We start from the raw sequence: 16,840 nt of genomic DNA, 5'->3' as shown, positions 1-16,840 counted from the left end.
TAGTTTTCTTGTGCCATTCTAGAAGTAGAAACTGATCTCTATAGGTGTGTAATCAAGTTGAACACTACAGCTCTGGATTGAGGACTAACAAAATGTATATAAATTAAAATGTTAAATAAATAGTTTGACAAAAAACTATACAAACAGAAGTATTAATTGGTACTTATTTAAAGTGTGACCCTTATTCTTTATAACTTGAAATTTGATTTTCTTAAACTGGGCATATTTATCATATATCAAACAATCTTAAAGCTGTTTTCACTATTTGATTCCAACATATCTGAAGGTGTAATTCCTTATTAAATATGAAAGTAAATTTTATTTATCAAATATCTTTACCAGAGATATTTGAACAGACTTGTGAAACTTAAATATATTCCTCCAAGTACAGAATATTTTGTATTTGCAACTACTACCTAGAATGCAAGAGTTTATAGAATCCCAAGGTTAATAACCAGAATAGGTGGATATGTTCCTATACAATGAATTTTAAGTAGCTATGGTTCCATTTTGAAAATCTCTGTTTAGAGGGTCATGAACAACACAATTTGTCCTGAATCTCATTTGGGAAAATATGTTGCATAACACTCACAACCCCCTTTTGGTGGAGAATTTTACATTACTAATAAAATGCTTAGGCACCTTTCTGATCAATGTAATGGTATAAAGAAGATTCCTGGGAATCTAGTTACCCACACACTCAAGTAATGTCGACCGATGTCTTATTTCATTTAAACATATTTTACCTTGTATCCAATTGAACAGTCATTATTTAGAGTTTCTCTTTTGTAAAAGACAGTTTCTCTTTACAATTTTTTTTCTTTTGTAAAAGAGAGACAGAGGGAAACTGGTGGACATGAACAACAGTGTGGTGATTGAGGGGGGAAATGGGGAAGGTGGAGGTGAAGGAGGGTACAGAGGGGATAAATGGTGGAAAAATACAAAAAAAGTTACAAACAAAAATAAAGTTTCTCTTGTTTAAACATTTGTATATAGCGAACATATTTTAATAGTCCTCTAGAGTTCTCTTTTTGGCATCATGTTTGAAATAAAACTTTGACATTGTTTGAAATTATCCCGTTTGTTTTATTTTATTTGAAATAGGAGCAGCATTCCCTAAAGCTGCAGTGAACTGTGACTAAAACAGGAACAGATTGTGACAAGGAAAGAAGTATTTGGTCACTATGTACAAATTATTACCTACATTTCCCCTGAAACAGTTGTGTTATATTGCACTACTCACGTCAAGCATGCAACTTCCCAAATATACTTTGTGAACATTACACAAACCTATATGAACATAGAAAAATAAGAATTTAAAAAATATTTTGGTTTGTCTGCTATTACATTCTGGCTGATGTTATATTGTTTTTAAAATACTATAAATATCCATATGTCAGTTTTCTTTTAATATTAAAAGATTCTGATTATATAGCTTAATCCAGAATAAAGACCCCAGATTCCTAAACACTGTATTTGTAATAAATAGAGGAAATCCATTCTTTTATAAAATAAATGCACCAGAAATAATCTCATAAGGGTGGATCATCACGGTGGGGCTTGGGACTCCTGCTGTTCTGGGAGGAAGAACGTGGCTGTTTGTTCTTGGGTTTTAGATGCATATCCTATACTTGCTTACTGCCTCACAGGTGTCCAACCTGCAGCCAACAGGCTGGATGCAGCCCAGGATGGCTATGAATGTAGCCCAACACAAAATCATAAGTTTACTTAAAACACTATGAGGTTTTTTTGTGATTATGTGTCACCCTGTATTTACTGTGTGGCCCAGGACAACTCTTCTTCTTCCAGTGTGGGCCAGAGATGCCAAAAGCTTGGACACCCCTGGCCTAAATGGTAGCAGTTTCCAACAAGAGTAAGTAACAACTAGGAAATTACTTAGTAAATGCTCAATGCAATATGCAGGTGATGTGTTACAGAACTGTACCCCTGAAATATATGTAATGCCATTGACCAAAGTTTCCCCAATATTTTAAAAATAAAAATAAAAGTAAGAACTTGAAAAATAATTAAATAAAAATTTTTAAAAATAAATAAAAATTAAACATAAAAATAAAAAAAGAAAAGAAAACAAAACACTCTCTCAGATTCATAAGGAGTAGTCTTTATAACTGCCACTTTAGACATTACATAAGGGTGGGAAAACACCCTAATAGCTGAATTCTTCCAAAATCTTTTAATAAATTTCCCAAAGTTTGTAATTTTTTCTTCATAACCCTCACCTTTATATTATATATTAGCTTCAAGATGCGTGAAGACAAGAGCAATGATGGCCTGCATTTATTCGTGTGAAAGAAAATGGAGCTGTCATCCTCAAACTGACAAAATATTTTCTGTTAATTTATACACTTTGCTATTCAAACATAAATAGATTTTGTTATTCTGAATTTCTTTATATAGCCTTAATTTATTCATCTGATGAAATAACTTCTGTTTTTCTTTTCAGGGTGAGAATAATCAGAAAATGTGTATCGTTTAGCTGGGATCCTCTTTTTCCCTTAGGAACTAGGAAACAAGCTCTTGTCTGAGAATGGATTAGGAGAAAGATCTCAACATATGTTTTCCCAGATTGTTTTAGTTTTAGTTTGGTTTTATTGTTAACTTCCTTTCAGTCAGGCCCCACCACCCACCACTGTAGGGGAAGAGGTTCCCAGTTGCAGGCATCCGTTGTAATAAAGAATCCAAATGAGGAAGGCTAGTTAAACTCCCTCAGGCACCTAGCCAAATGGGTCTCTTGTTCTTATCGTTGGATAAAAGCAGAAAGATTTGTTAGAAAGGACAATTCTCTTTCTGAAACTTTTGACAGTGACTGAAATATCTGTGGAAGGAGTTGAGAACTAGTTTCCCCATTTGTTTTCAGAGAAAGAAATGTTTATACTGTAGTTAAACAAATAAATGAGAGGCAGAAAAATTGCACGGTACCAATTATATCACTTTTATTATTTTTAAATTGTTATTCTGGCCTCTGTCCCCCTGTTCTCTATTTGAGTGTCTTTGGTTATATTTTGCTTGCTTGTTTGTTTTGTTGTTTAGCTTCCTGTTAAAGGTGATATCATATGGCATTTGTCTTTCAATGCCTGGACAAAGACCATAGGGGAGAGGGAGGGAATTTCAGGGGAAAAAGGAGAAGGGTTTACAGGAACAAGTATAAAGGATACATGGACAACAACTAAGGGGGGTGGAAATGGGAGGGAGGTGGGGAGCACTGGTGGGGGGTGGGCTATGATGGAAGTAAAAGACAGAAAACTATACTTGAAAAATAATTAAATAAAACAAAACAAACAAACAAACAAATAAATAAATTGTTATTCTATTAGAGTTGTCACAATTTTCTCCCCTTTGCCCTTTTCTCTCCACCCCACCCCAGATCCCCCAGTCAATTACTACATACATCACTATTTTTCTTTGACTTTAATTTTCATTATCAGAGCTGAATTTCATAAAACTCAAGAAAAGCAGAATTATAAAGTTATACATCATGTACCTTCACTAGAACAGAAAACTATTTTTGTTTTGTTTCTAACATCATTGTACACATGTAAAATTAAAAGTGCTAGAATATGAAAGTACACCAGAATATGAAAGCACGAGTACACAATCCCTTGGAGTTTATCACAACATATGGAACAGAGGAAATTTTTATTATCTACTGTGTATTCTTTCATAAAACTCAATGATGTATGTGCCAACACCTTTAAAAAGTTTATGAAAGGGAAAAAAAGGTAAATATCTTTTCACAGTGTTCACAGAAATTGCATTATAAAAGTGTGGCTATAAGAAGATATAAATGTCATAAACAAAGTCAAAGGTACATCTTATAAATAGAATCAGCAGCATCATACATTTATAGGACACTGTAAGTCTCCTGAATTTTAGCTGTCAGAGACAATAATAATTTCAGTTTTTCAAATCAGTATTCTTTAGTAAAGCAGTTTTGTTGTATTTAATTTTTTTAATTTATTTTTAGAGATATGGGAAGGGAGGGAGAAAGAGAGGGAAAGAAACATCAATGTGTGGTTATCTCTCATCTGGCCCCCACTAGGGGCCTGGCCAGCAACCCAGGCATATGCCCTGACTGGGAATCAAACCTGTGACCCTTTGCTTCACAGATCCATGCTCAATCCACTGAACTACACCAGCCAGGACTTGTACTTTTAATATACGCTTGCACTTATATAATTGTTATACTAACTCATTAATTTCAATGACAGAGTTAGAATTTCTATCTACAGAAGAAAATCATGGTCAAAAATGTTTTATGGATGTAACACAAAACTTATAGCATTACAGATCATCAAAATTGTTCCCTCAATTATTTTCTAGATTTAATATTTAAAATGTAAAAAATGACTCTGAGTTGAAAATTTTAAAACATATTAACATTTAGTAGTTTGCAATTTACACAGCTGTATAAAAATATATATCCATTCCTCTGTGTTAGTACAACTACATATAGTTGTTTGTGATTACTATTAACTAATATCTGATGGGATGATAAAAATCAGACTAATTCTGGGGTGACCAAAATCTTATTGCAGGTGGACCAGCTGGGGGAACACACCAGTCACAGGCAGTGAAGGAGGGTGAACTTGGGCCACAGAGGCTGCGTAAGCAAAGCAGTCACTCAGACTGGGAGAAACTAAGTCAGTGTGCTTCAAATGTGCATTCTATATCGAAAATTTAACTCAGTACTTAGGAGCAAAGTTAGACTAAGATCATATTTTGCCTTGCAAACCACAAACATTTTGGACAATAACTGAAATGTTTGTTGATGTGGTATAAGGTCAATAAAAGATATGAACCATTATCTCCAGTAAAAAGAAGCTTGATATTTTCTATTTTATATGTAAAATAAATGCATTCACACTAATAAATAGTCTATGATTATTAGCTTTGACTGTATTTTAATAGGTGTTCTTACTATTTTTATGTTCTAAGTACTTTTCTCATTCAAATTAACTATTCTAATTCTTTTTGGACCAAGGTACTTAGTGATTTTCCACATAATATATTTTACCGTTGTTAAGAATATGAGTCTAATCAACTTGAATTTAATTGAACTTTGGTCACAAAATACAACATAAAAAATTTCTGTTCTACTTTGATAGTATAAGTATTGTATTGCAATGCAACAATTTTAAGTGTTTTTATGGGTCCATTAAAATAATATATTTCTTCAAGCTCCAAAATCACAGACAGTGGTCACTGATTTTCTAGGTTCATAGCAGTCCCACCATTAGTTAGCTGTATTCATATTGAACAAATTATATTAACTTTCTCATATATCAATGGAGATAATTTGGGTACTACCTCACAGTAACATTCTGAAGATACAATGAACTGTATTTATTTTCAATGAAGTGTTTGTCAAAGTGTAAAAATGCTTAATATTATATTTCTTGAGGAAACATTGCCTAAGGAGCTGCAAAATGGTACAGTCACTTCAGAAGACTGGCAATCCTTTACAATTTAAATATAGTCATAGCGTATTATGACTAAATATAGTCGTAGTCATAGCTAAAAGCAGGGCCTCTCATAGTTAAGAGACCTGAGGGAATCTAAGGGAAAATGGGGTCCACTCGGTCTATAACTCTTTCTTCACTTCTTTCAAATAACTTCTAGTTCTTATGGAAGAAAGGCACACCAAAAGGCAAAAACAAAAGCAAAACAAAAGCAAAACAAAAAAGTGATGAGCTAGAGCAAACATCAGAACTAGACATGGTGGCAAAGATATAAGAATTACCAGACTAGGAATTTAAAAGAACTGTAATTAATATGCTAAGAGCTCTAATGGAAGTCGTAGATAGCATGCGAGAAACAAATGGACAATATAAGCAAGGAGATGTCATTCGAGTAACCAAAAAGAAATGCAAGAGATTAAAATGGGAATGAAAAACATTACGATGTTTTTTTTAGTAGACTGGATACGGTTGAAGAAAAAAATCTCTGTGAAGAATATATCAATAAATCCTCAAATGAAAAAGGAGAAAGCAAATGCTGAAAAAACAAAACAAAACAAAAATACAGTACAGAATATCCAAAGACTGTGGACAAAATACAAAAGGTGAAAAATGAATAATGGGACAGCACACAAAGAGAGGAAAAACAAAGAAAAAAAGCTTGATAATAATGACTGAGAATTTCCCCAAAGTAAAGTCAGACACTAAACCAGAGAGAGCATTAGCTCAGAGAATACCAAGCAGAGAAATATTCCACAACAAACATATGTCATGTCATTGTTAAGACAGAAAAGCAAAATAAAAACAAAAATATATAATACTAAGGAAGCCAGAGGAAAAGAGTATGTTACCAAGAGAAGAACAAATAAAGACTGACAGCCAAATCTGTTCAGAAATCATGCAAGAAGAAAGTTGAATGGAATATTTAAATGTTGTGAGAAAAATAAAAGCAGTCTAGAAATTGGTACCAAGTAAAATTATCCTTCGAAAACATGAATAAAAAGCAAACACATAATTAATCAAACAAAAATTGAGGGCATTTGTTATCTGTAAACTGTCTTGCAAAAGAGTCTTAAGTTTATTTTTTAGAGATAAGGAATACACTGTGGTCAAAAAGTGAGATCTGCACCGTTAAGTGAATAAAAGAGTCAAAGAATGAATAAATATAAAAAATCCATTTTATTATTGATTTAACAGATAATAGTTTGTTCAAAAATAATACCAACGATGCACTAATAATATAAACTTATTTGCATATCATATGTAATACTATGTACATTTATGGATGAATAACAGAAGTGATATGACATTGGAAGGAAGAATTTGGTATTATTTTAGTATGGCACTCACACTATCTGTGAAGTGGTATAGTGTCATTCGAAAATGGAGTTGGATTCGTTTGATGTATCTTGTGAACTCGAGGGCAAATCCTATAGAAAATTAAAAAAGAAAAAAATGAAGGTATATTCTATATTATAAGAAAGAAGAATTTATATCATCATATAAATTGCTCAATTAAAACTACAGTGGCAGAAAAAGAGTGGAAGACAAAAACAGTAGGGTGGAAGAAAAACAAAAGTAGAAAACAGTAATGAATATGGTATCTATTAATCCAATTGTAGCAATTATCACCTTGAGTACCAATGGTATGAATGTCCTGATTCAAAGATAGAGATAGTCAGAGTGGGTAAAAAACAAGCCCTCAATAGATGCTGTCTACAGGGAACTAAATTTAAAGATAAGGACACATATGGATTAAAAGTAAATGCATTCCATGTTTAAAAATAAACTATTCCATGTTGACAATAATGAAAAGAAAGCAAGAGTAATATATTAATTTCAGACATAGCTGATTTTAAAACAGTAAAAGTTTTCAGGAGTTAAGAGGGTGTTATAGGGCATAAAAATAAAGGAGCCAAGTTTCTAGAAGGCAAAGCAATTGTTACCTTGCACACACCTAGAAACAGATCATCATTATGTGAGTCCAGAAAACCATGGCTTTATGTTCTGACATTGACCAGCCATTGGACTGAAGTTCCCTCTCCTGTAAGATGTAACTAAAAGTTATTCCTGGGGAATGACTCAGACTTGAACTGTCAACAAACTTTCCCAACACTTGGGTCATTGAAAGGCTCAGTCCCGAAGGAGCGATTTTGCTGGTATATGGCAGCTACCTGTATAGACATTTTTAATAGGGTAGTAGAATGAATTCCTAAAGTAATACTATTTCTATCAGTTATGCATCAGTAATTTTTGTGAGAAAGTTGAATTGTAGACAAAGATTAAGAATTTGTTATTAAAATTAGATTTCTTGATGTGACCTTCTTCTAGCCAGGTGTTCATTAGGGCAGGAAATAATAACAGGGGATCTATTTTCTGCTATTCTCTGCAGAAATAAGTTGTCACTTATACAACACTTCAAGTACGTATGCAAGTTCAGCACTACTCTCAGCAGGGAAGTTAAGCTCCTTAGAGTGTGTGCAATGTCATGATGGTTGTCCCGGTGCTACCATTCTGAGCACAGCTGGTGCAACTCGGGACTTGTCTTCTCTTTTGAAAACACCAGTGCCTCAAAACCTGCCATGCACCTTAATTTGTCTCACTTTTAATGCTACCATTAATAATTGTATATGTCTTCATAAATGTGGGCAACTTCATGAGATCAGGGAATACACTTTGCAAAACACACGATTGGGTTTTCAGGGTGTTTTTTTAAATTATGTAAACATTTGCAGTTGTAATATTAAATTATTTTATTTGTTAAGGGATTGTGTTGTTTACATAAAGTCAAGTCTCCTACTTTCATACACAAATTAAATTAGAAGTTGCAATTCGTTCTCTGTGTATTTGCCAATTCAGATTAAAATTATTTTCTTCCTTTTACTGCATGTAGTCACACACCACTCAAATTCAAGGGGAGGAAGGAGACCATACAACTCAGTGAGAGAAATGTCAATGCGTGACTTTAATCTTAATGCACTTACACTTTAAATGAAATGGAATTAACAATTTGCATAAATTCTTATGAATGACTTTTGCCATATTAAAGCTGTCTTAGTGTTTAAATTCATTCTAATGTTAGCTTAACTTTAAATGTGCTATCATTTAGGACAATATCATTACAAGTGCACATTGTGAAATATTATAACTTTTAATACATTGCCTTCCAGAGAAGGCAAAAATTATTGTTTTACTGTATTCTTCCATTTATTGTTCATTTATTAAAACAATATTTCATAAGTAACTACTGTGTAACAGGAGTTTTGCCTGGCAGTAAAATATATTGTTGTGTGGTAGCCTGCAATAGAGAAAGTATTGAGTAAATAGACATTTGCAATGCTATGTAATATGCATTGTAACATAGAGAAATACAACATTTTAAGTACACAGGAGTGATTTCTCACTTGGTTTGTTTTGGAAAAGTCTCAGTTAACAGTCTTTCAATTCAAGGCTATAGGAGGTACTAGAATATAGAGAGGAAATTTTATAATACACTTTATTAAGAACTGATTGAGCAGGATAAGAATACAGTGGGACCCGAGTAAACACACAGATCTCTCTGAGATTGGAGAAATAAGAGGTAGCAAAGCATAAAATTCACAATTCGTAGCAATATTAAAAAGCTACATTGTATCACTAAGAATCGCAGAGGAGTGGTTTCATCAAAGATGTCTTGTGTTGATATCCCTTGTGTTTCATCTTGAAGAACACACAGACTGAAGACATGGATTGAGTTTGAAAAAAATGAAAGGGAAAAGTGTTTAGGAGACAATTTCTTGTAATTCTGGTATGAAAGAATAATCACTTAAATTAAGATGTTTCTTGAGAGATACAGATTTGAACACCTTTGAGAGACTATAAGATTGTTGGTTTGGCAGGTTCAGAATAGGCTGGGATTTTAGGATTTTGTTTGTTTATTTTATTTATTCTTATACTTCAGCTATAGTTCATGATATTAAATTCATTTTATAATTTTGATATTGAGTTTCTGATAGACTATCTAGTAAGTGGTTGTATAACATGATTAGAATATGAGAAAAACACTTGGTTGGAACACACAGAGAAGCTAAGGACATGCTGTTCATCAGTAAAGAGATGATGAGCAGATGAAGACGCGGAAGTGGATAAGAATGAATACAAAGCAAAGTCAGGAAATAAAGTAACGAATAGAGGCTGAGGCCCTGAAGACTGACATACTGGGGACAAGGCTGTATTCAAATAAACATTACTGTCTAGAGGTGGGACAAAAAAAAGATACAGAGTACCAATAAAGAAGACATCTCAAATATTAACTTATTTTATGTTTGAATAGGAAATACTTTTAAACATTTAAACATTAATGGAAAAATTAATAGGAGAAGCAAGAGGACAATTGTATATATGGAGGAAATGAACTAATAGCAGAAGAAATATTTTGTATTGGATAAGTCGAATCTGTAATTGAGAAGGGTAGGTATTACTATATTAATATTTAGTGGGAGAAACATAATTATTAAAATGTTTTTAAAAACCTTACCTACAGGAATATTGCATATGTATCTTAAGAATATATATAATGTGGAATACAAATAGAGATAAAGATTTATTTCTCCAGTGATTCAAAAAAGCAATCTCAGATTTTATATAATTTGATGGAAGATATATTCACACACGCCTGCACACAAACTCATACTTTTTCTTTGGTTTGGTTGTGTTTACATCATTAAAATCTAACTATAATGTGATACTTTTACTTTATTCAATTGAGAAAAGGTTATGAATATATTGGATCAGCATCTATTGTCTTATTTAAATAAGCTACAGTATGGATAACATATAATCTAGTCACCTGTTTTCTTACAGCTGACGTTATTTCATTTTTACTACTATAAATCAAAAGAGTTTGATAATTATCTCATATGTACTTCTGCACATATGTCTGGGCATTGCTGTAGACTACATTTCTGATAACAGAACCACAAACTCAGTGGGAAAACCAGGTACAATTTAATAAACTAACAACATACAAATAGTCTGTCCAGATGTGTGAATACCCCCACAAAAATAAAGTTATCAAAAATGAGGAACTCATTCATTTTTTTCTCCATTTTTCTAAGAATAGAATGATTGGGACAAGCTAGCTATGTATACCTTAGATTTAAAACAGAGAGGCAGAGAGAAAGGATGCTCAGTCTACTTCTTGAACTTTTCGTGAATTAAATCAAGGTACAGGAACTTGACCAGTCCATCATAGCATAAAATTATAAAACAATGACACAGAACAAAGAAAAAGTATCAGGTAATTTGGATGTTACCTCTCTTACATAAAGATAAGATGTAAATCACAATTCCATTCAGGACATCGATGTTTCTCTGCCTAGGACAAAGGCACACCTTGCACTAAATTATTTTCTACTCACCTCACAGCTAACAGGGCTGAAAATGGAGTTAATTTCCAGTGAAGCCAGGTGAAGTCATTCTGTATTCATGACTCAGTGTCCACAGACAGAAATAGAATTATTTATATTAGGTTTCTGAAGAGCATAATGGAGAACCATGCTAATGACTGGTGAAATGTGATCCACTGGGTTGGAAATGACATGAGTAAATAATGTATAATCAAAATGTGGTTCTCCTATCACTATTTCTATAGAGAATCATATTGGCTTAAACTAATATCTGTGCTTAGAGATTCATTGAGAAAGGTAAGAAAAAAGTAATTAACCCATGCCAGCCAATTTTTTAAATTACTTTCATCCTTTCCAAATTATAAATAAGTGCTTCAGAGAAGCTTCTTTCATTTTAAATTGAAAGCATTGAGCACAGAGTCTTATAAGGCACCTTCTTTGCACTATTAACAGCTCACTGACTTTATTTTTATTTTTCCTATTTTATCCTTAGGTGCCTAATTGATGAGACTAATACCAAAAAAAAAAAAACCTTGGAAATGCATTTATTGAGAGTTTTCATATGTTTATGTGCATATATAATATGGAACATGAACAAGGAGGAAGAATTTCTGCAGTGATTTAAAAAGGCAATATTAGATTCCACACAATTTGAAAAAGTCTTATTCATACATACCTATACACGAACTTATACTCTATAGATATACTTTCCAAAGTAATTAAGTTTAAATTTATACAATAACTTAAAGGTCAGTAACATCAGTTCCAATATTTCCTCAATCACCACTTTTCATCTAACAGGAAAGTACAAGATGTAAGTCCCATATCCTCGCTACATTTTTTAAAAAATATTTTAATATATTTTAAATGTATTTTTAAATATATTTTATTAATTATGCCATTACAGTTGTCCCATTTCCCCTCTTCATTCCCCTCCACCCTGCATACCCCCTCCCCCACCATCCCCCCTTTAGTTTATGTCCATGTCACAAGTTCTTTAGATTCTATATTTCCCATACTATTCTTGCCCTCCCCCCTATTTTCTGCCTACTGCCTATGCTACTTATTTTCTGTACCTTCTTCCCCCTTCTCCTTCTCCCACTCCCCTGTTGCTAACCGTCCATGTGATCTTCATTTTTATGGTTCCACTCCTGATCTAGCTGTCCTCATAGTTTGCTTTTGTTTTAGGTGTGGTTGTTAATAACTGTGAGTTTGCTATATTTAAATGAGTCTTTTGGTCTGACTTCATTTTTTTTTTACCCATTCAATTGTGTGATTCTGAAAATGTGAATACAAATTTTCCTCTAAACTTATATATATATATACACATATATATATATACATTTTTCATTAAATTAAGTCTTTATAGAGCCATTATTTAGAATTTGGAAACTATGAATTAACATAAAAGTTATTAATATTTCCATTATACAGCATTATTACAAAAACATCAGTTTGATGCTTTTTAGTCAATATTTCTGAAGGTGTATATGTTTTTATAGACATATAATTAATTAAGTAAAATTTTAGTCATGTTGAAGAAATAATTTATATCCAATTCTTTTCATTGACATTATATTCCTTACTTATTGCATGCTTTCAAATTTTGACTGAAAAAAGTTCTCTTAATGATTGCATACTATTTCAATGTACACACACAACATAGAATATGGAATGAATACATTCTACATATTTAGCTTGTACAAAAAAAGTGATGACAGTTTAGAAACTGTGGAAACAAAATGGCAAAGTTGCAGAGGAAAGAGATAACCCTTGTTTTGGAGAATCCCACCTCTGCCATTCATTGAGTGACTGCTCGACTTCAGATACCTTATTTCATCTTCCTATGAGCAATTATATTATTCATTGCTAATCATCTATGTGCCTACCTTTACAGAAAAGTATGTGAGCCCTTAATAATACGGCCTATTTCAACATGTTTTTTTCCCAATTCAAAGCACAGGGTTTGTGACATAATTGTCATTCATTCAATGACTTTTCACTCCAGCTTTATTGAGATGAAAAGAACGTATTTTGTGTAATTTGGAGGTGTTCAGCTGGTTCACTTATACTCTTCTGCATTGCAGTATGACTATCCCTGTACCATTAGCTGACACCCTCTTCATCTCACATACACACTATTTTCTTTGGTATTGTGAGAGCACTTCAGATCTACCCTCTTAGCTACTTTCAAGTATACAATACAGTATTGCTTGCTAGTCAACATACTGTGCATTAGATCCACAAAACTTGTTCATCCTATAACTTAAAAGGCTTTTAAGTGAATTAAGTGAAAAACCTATAAACCAGCCGCTGATTCTAATAAAACTCGCACATCCTTGATGCAACTTACAGTGTAGTCCAATATTCACTTTATATTGTATCAGTGCAAAAATATGAACATATTTCCTATGTTGATATTAAGATATATAAATTTAAGGTAGTGTGTAGGTGAAACCCAGGCAAAGCCATGCAATGTGCCTTTTTCTGATGAACAAGATAGTACAATGAACTGTCTCATAGCTCTTTCACTATGCTTTGTGATCTTTTAAAAATGCATCTGTATGAAATATTGTCTTATCATTTCTTATATGTGCAGCCTATGTTGAGAAGGGGGCTGATTATTACATTAAAATTCCTGGTCTCAAGAATATTATTAACTTTAGTAAAATAACTAAATGAATGATATAAAAAGTAAGATATAAAAAGTTTCCTGCCATAAAAATCTCAGATGATATTTTGGAAAATAAAATGATTATGCCTGACTTTATTTGCATGTAGGAAATAAAGAAACAACTGCAACTGTCTCCCTAAGTTTGTATATCAGTTTTAGAACTCCTTTTAGTCATAAGAGTGACAGAATCACAAAATTCTGCACTTCACAATGTAAAGAAATCTTTTGGAACACCCCCCTCAGGTAGAGGGAACACTCAAGTGAACACATTTTGGGGGGAGTGGAGGGGGGAGTGGGTAGAGAAGAGCAACGGGGAAAAATTGGAACAAATGTAATAGAACAACAATAAAAAAAGAAAAGAAAATGTAAAAAAACTTTCTTCTTTAAGAAAAGAGTATTTGAAAAGGGACAAAAATTTACATTTCAAAATAGATTCAAATATACAGTTGAGAAAGGCGAAGTCACTAATTAGAAGAATGAAACAAAGGGTTTTATTTGAAGTTATGAGATCAGGAGTAAATATTAAAACTCCTGTCTCTGCATGTTTATTTCTCTGTCTGTCTGTCTTTCTCACTCTCTCTGTCTTTCTCTCCCTTCCCCCCTTGTGATATTGTCATAAATATAATGTCATGGCAATTAATTATGACTGCCCAGAAGTTAATTTAACTGTGAAACAAATTAATTAATTATTTTTATTATTTGCTTTTTAAGCGTTGAGTTTTGCCACTATTTGTGAGTGTATCTAAATAGCACCTGTTAAGTACAAGTCATAAGATATCTTACACTCCAGAAATACATTAGTAATTTAAAGTCAATCTAAAGGGGAAAGTATATGTGATTCAAATATATAGACTTTTATGCACTAATATATTGTGTTGTATATACATTATGTATTTATATACACATTTTATATTTCATGTTATTTAATTACTTTGATTTTACTTTATATTACAGTTAAAATAATTCAATAATCTATGGGCATGTAGGAGTATATCTAACCTATTTTTTGGCTTATGTAAAATGCTTTTTTCAATATCCATTTGAAATAATCATTGGTATATTATAGTATTGGTTTATCAATTTATATGTATTTGATATCATAAAAGAAATGAATTACCTAAAACTTTCTACCTCAAATTTTACCCAAAATGGCCTCATTTGTTTCATTCTTGAAACACACACACATTCCTAATTATTCACTTTGAACGAGTTCGTTCTTTCTCCACAAAGTTCCAATATGATTAAAAGTTAAGTCATCATCTATCTTATATTCAAAATAATTTGAGGGTGAACATTGGTCATTCATATTAATTAGAATTAGCAAGCTTTAACTTTAAAATAGAAGGGAATCCCCTATTAGTAAATTTTCATCTTCACAGTAAAAAATTGCATTGAATATACGTATAGTAAAACAAAGCATTCAATAAAATATTTTGTTTGAGAATTATTAATAGTTTCACCAAGGTATTTTTATTTGCTTCTTACAATACCATAAATGTGTTATAATTTATTTTCCAGACTTCCAGGAAATTTTCATTAAATAATTAAAATTTCTGATTAATACCTTTCTATACTTTGTATTTTCATTCCAATGAGGGCAAAATGATAATGGAAAGAACATAAACATTTGTGAGTCATTTCTGCAAATCCTTATATAACTTGATGCTTTACTAAACTGTAAGTCAAATGAAAAATTTACATGGCATTTTATCAGAAATAGCACTATTTTCTTAATTAAAATTTTGATTGTTTACCCTAGAGGTCAAAAAGTGGTAGTTGGATTTCTGTTAGTAGTAACTCTATAAGATTATGAACCCAGGGGCTGTGATGCATTCATCTACTATTGCTTGGTCTATGAAATGTCTCTATGAAAAGGAGTTAATGATCCAATAAAGTGTTCTCATCAAAATGCAACATTCAGGGACATTGAAAAATAGAACAAGATTTGAAAGTAGTGAATTTTTATTTAATGTATACAATTTGGGTTAATTTTAATCTACATTTGCATTTCTAGAGATGAAATCTCTAGATTTAACTCTTCCATTAAGAATAACTGAACATGTACTTATATTAAAGCTTATATTTTTATAGATGAGCAATACGATGATGTGTCACTTAAGGAACACTAGTCATTTTTGTTTTACGGAACTGTTTTTGTGTTTCAAGGTCTTCAGTTTGAAATGGGAATAAGATAACCTACTTGCATATTATGTGTTTTATGCAGCAAGGACTCAGAATTCACCTATCATTATAAAACAAGAAAAAGCATATTGATATCTACATGGAAAATATGGCAGTGACTATGAGAGTAGATAGAATCCTAGATCTTTAATCAATGTGAGGTTATTGATAGAATAATTAATATGAATGTATTTGTGCTGTCATAAAAAACTAAGCAAGTAATCAAATGTAAACAATTAACTGGAGTATATATTTAAAAAAACAAACCATGTACACCATCTCATGTCTGAAATAAAATGCACCATGGATTCCTCCATGCAATTTTTCTGTGAAGCAAAATGCTGGACCCTAAAATGATGCAAGGGATAGCTGCCTCTGAGGGTTTGGTTGGCTAGACAGTCTGAAAAGTCCTCATGCTGCAAAATAAGTACATGTTATATAAAGTGTGATTACCTTTCATTTTAAATGTTAAGCAAGTTCACAGAAAACAAGAGGAATTCCCTAATGGCGAAGCAACATGACAACAAATATAAGAGAAAGAAACGTATGGGGTAAGTAAAGTGCAGCTATTGGCTTCACTGTGGAAACCAACTATCAGAATGGATGGTACCTATAAGGTCAAGGGTGTCAAGTGCAACTGAAACATAAAGCTTAGGCCTTTATGAAAAGACATGGGCCTCTATATAAATAATGCTCTAAAAAGGGGGATAGCATCAAATAAAACAATCTTTCTGATAAAGACAAAGAATAAAACTTATTTACTGTCAAATATTTACATCTGAAGTTTTTGAAAAGGTTGATTATCATCTTTCCTCAGAAGATATGAGAAGTTAAAAAAGTGCCTCTTCAAATGCGTAGTTAAATTATGGTGCATTCCTGTAATGAAATATTATTTGTCCATGAGCATAAACACATCATCACCCCATACAACAACATGGCTGAATATGGTGGAAATAACTGTAAAAAAAAGACAGTCACAAGGGTAATAAATCATATCAATTCAGTTTCATAAAGCTTGAGCAATGACAGAACAAATGAAGTTTATTAACAATAAGACAAAGGGTTATCTTGGAGGAAGATGAGGATTGGCATCATATTCCAAAATAATGGCAATATTACAC

The 16,840-nt window shown here is 32.2% G+C and overlaps 1 pseudogene; it reads left to right on the top strand.

Moving 5' to 3' along the window:
• The first annotated feature begins 16,223 nt into the window (after positions 1 to 16,223).
• The window catches only part of LOC119056070 (60S ribosomal protein L12-like), a 76,757-nt pseudogene continuing 76,140 nt past the window's right edge, over positions 16,224 to 16,840 (top strand).

This window comes from Artibeus jamaicensis, unplaced genomic scaffold, assembly GCF_021234435.1.
Source record: "Artibeus jamaicensis isolate MK-2021 breed Jamaican fruit bat unplaced genomic scaffold, CSHL_Jam_final scaffold_369, whole genome shotgun sequence".
NCBI classification, from domain to species: domain Eukaryota; kingdom Metazoa; phylum Chordata; class Mammalia; order Chiroptera; family Phyllostomidae; genus Artibeus; species Artibeus jamaicensis.
The sequence above is the reverse complement of the archived record's forward strand: the minus strand, read 5'-3'. Positions and strand labels throughout refer to the sequence as shown.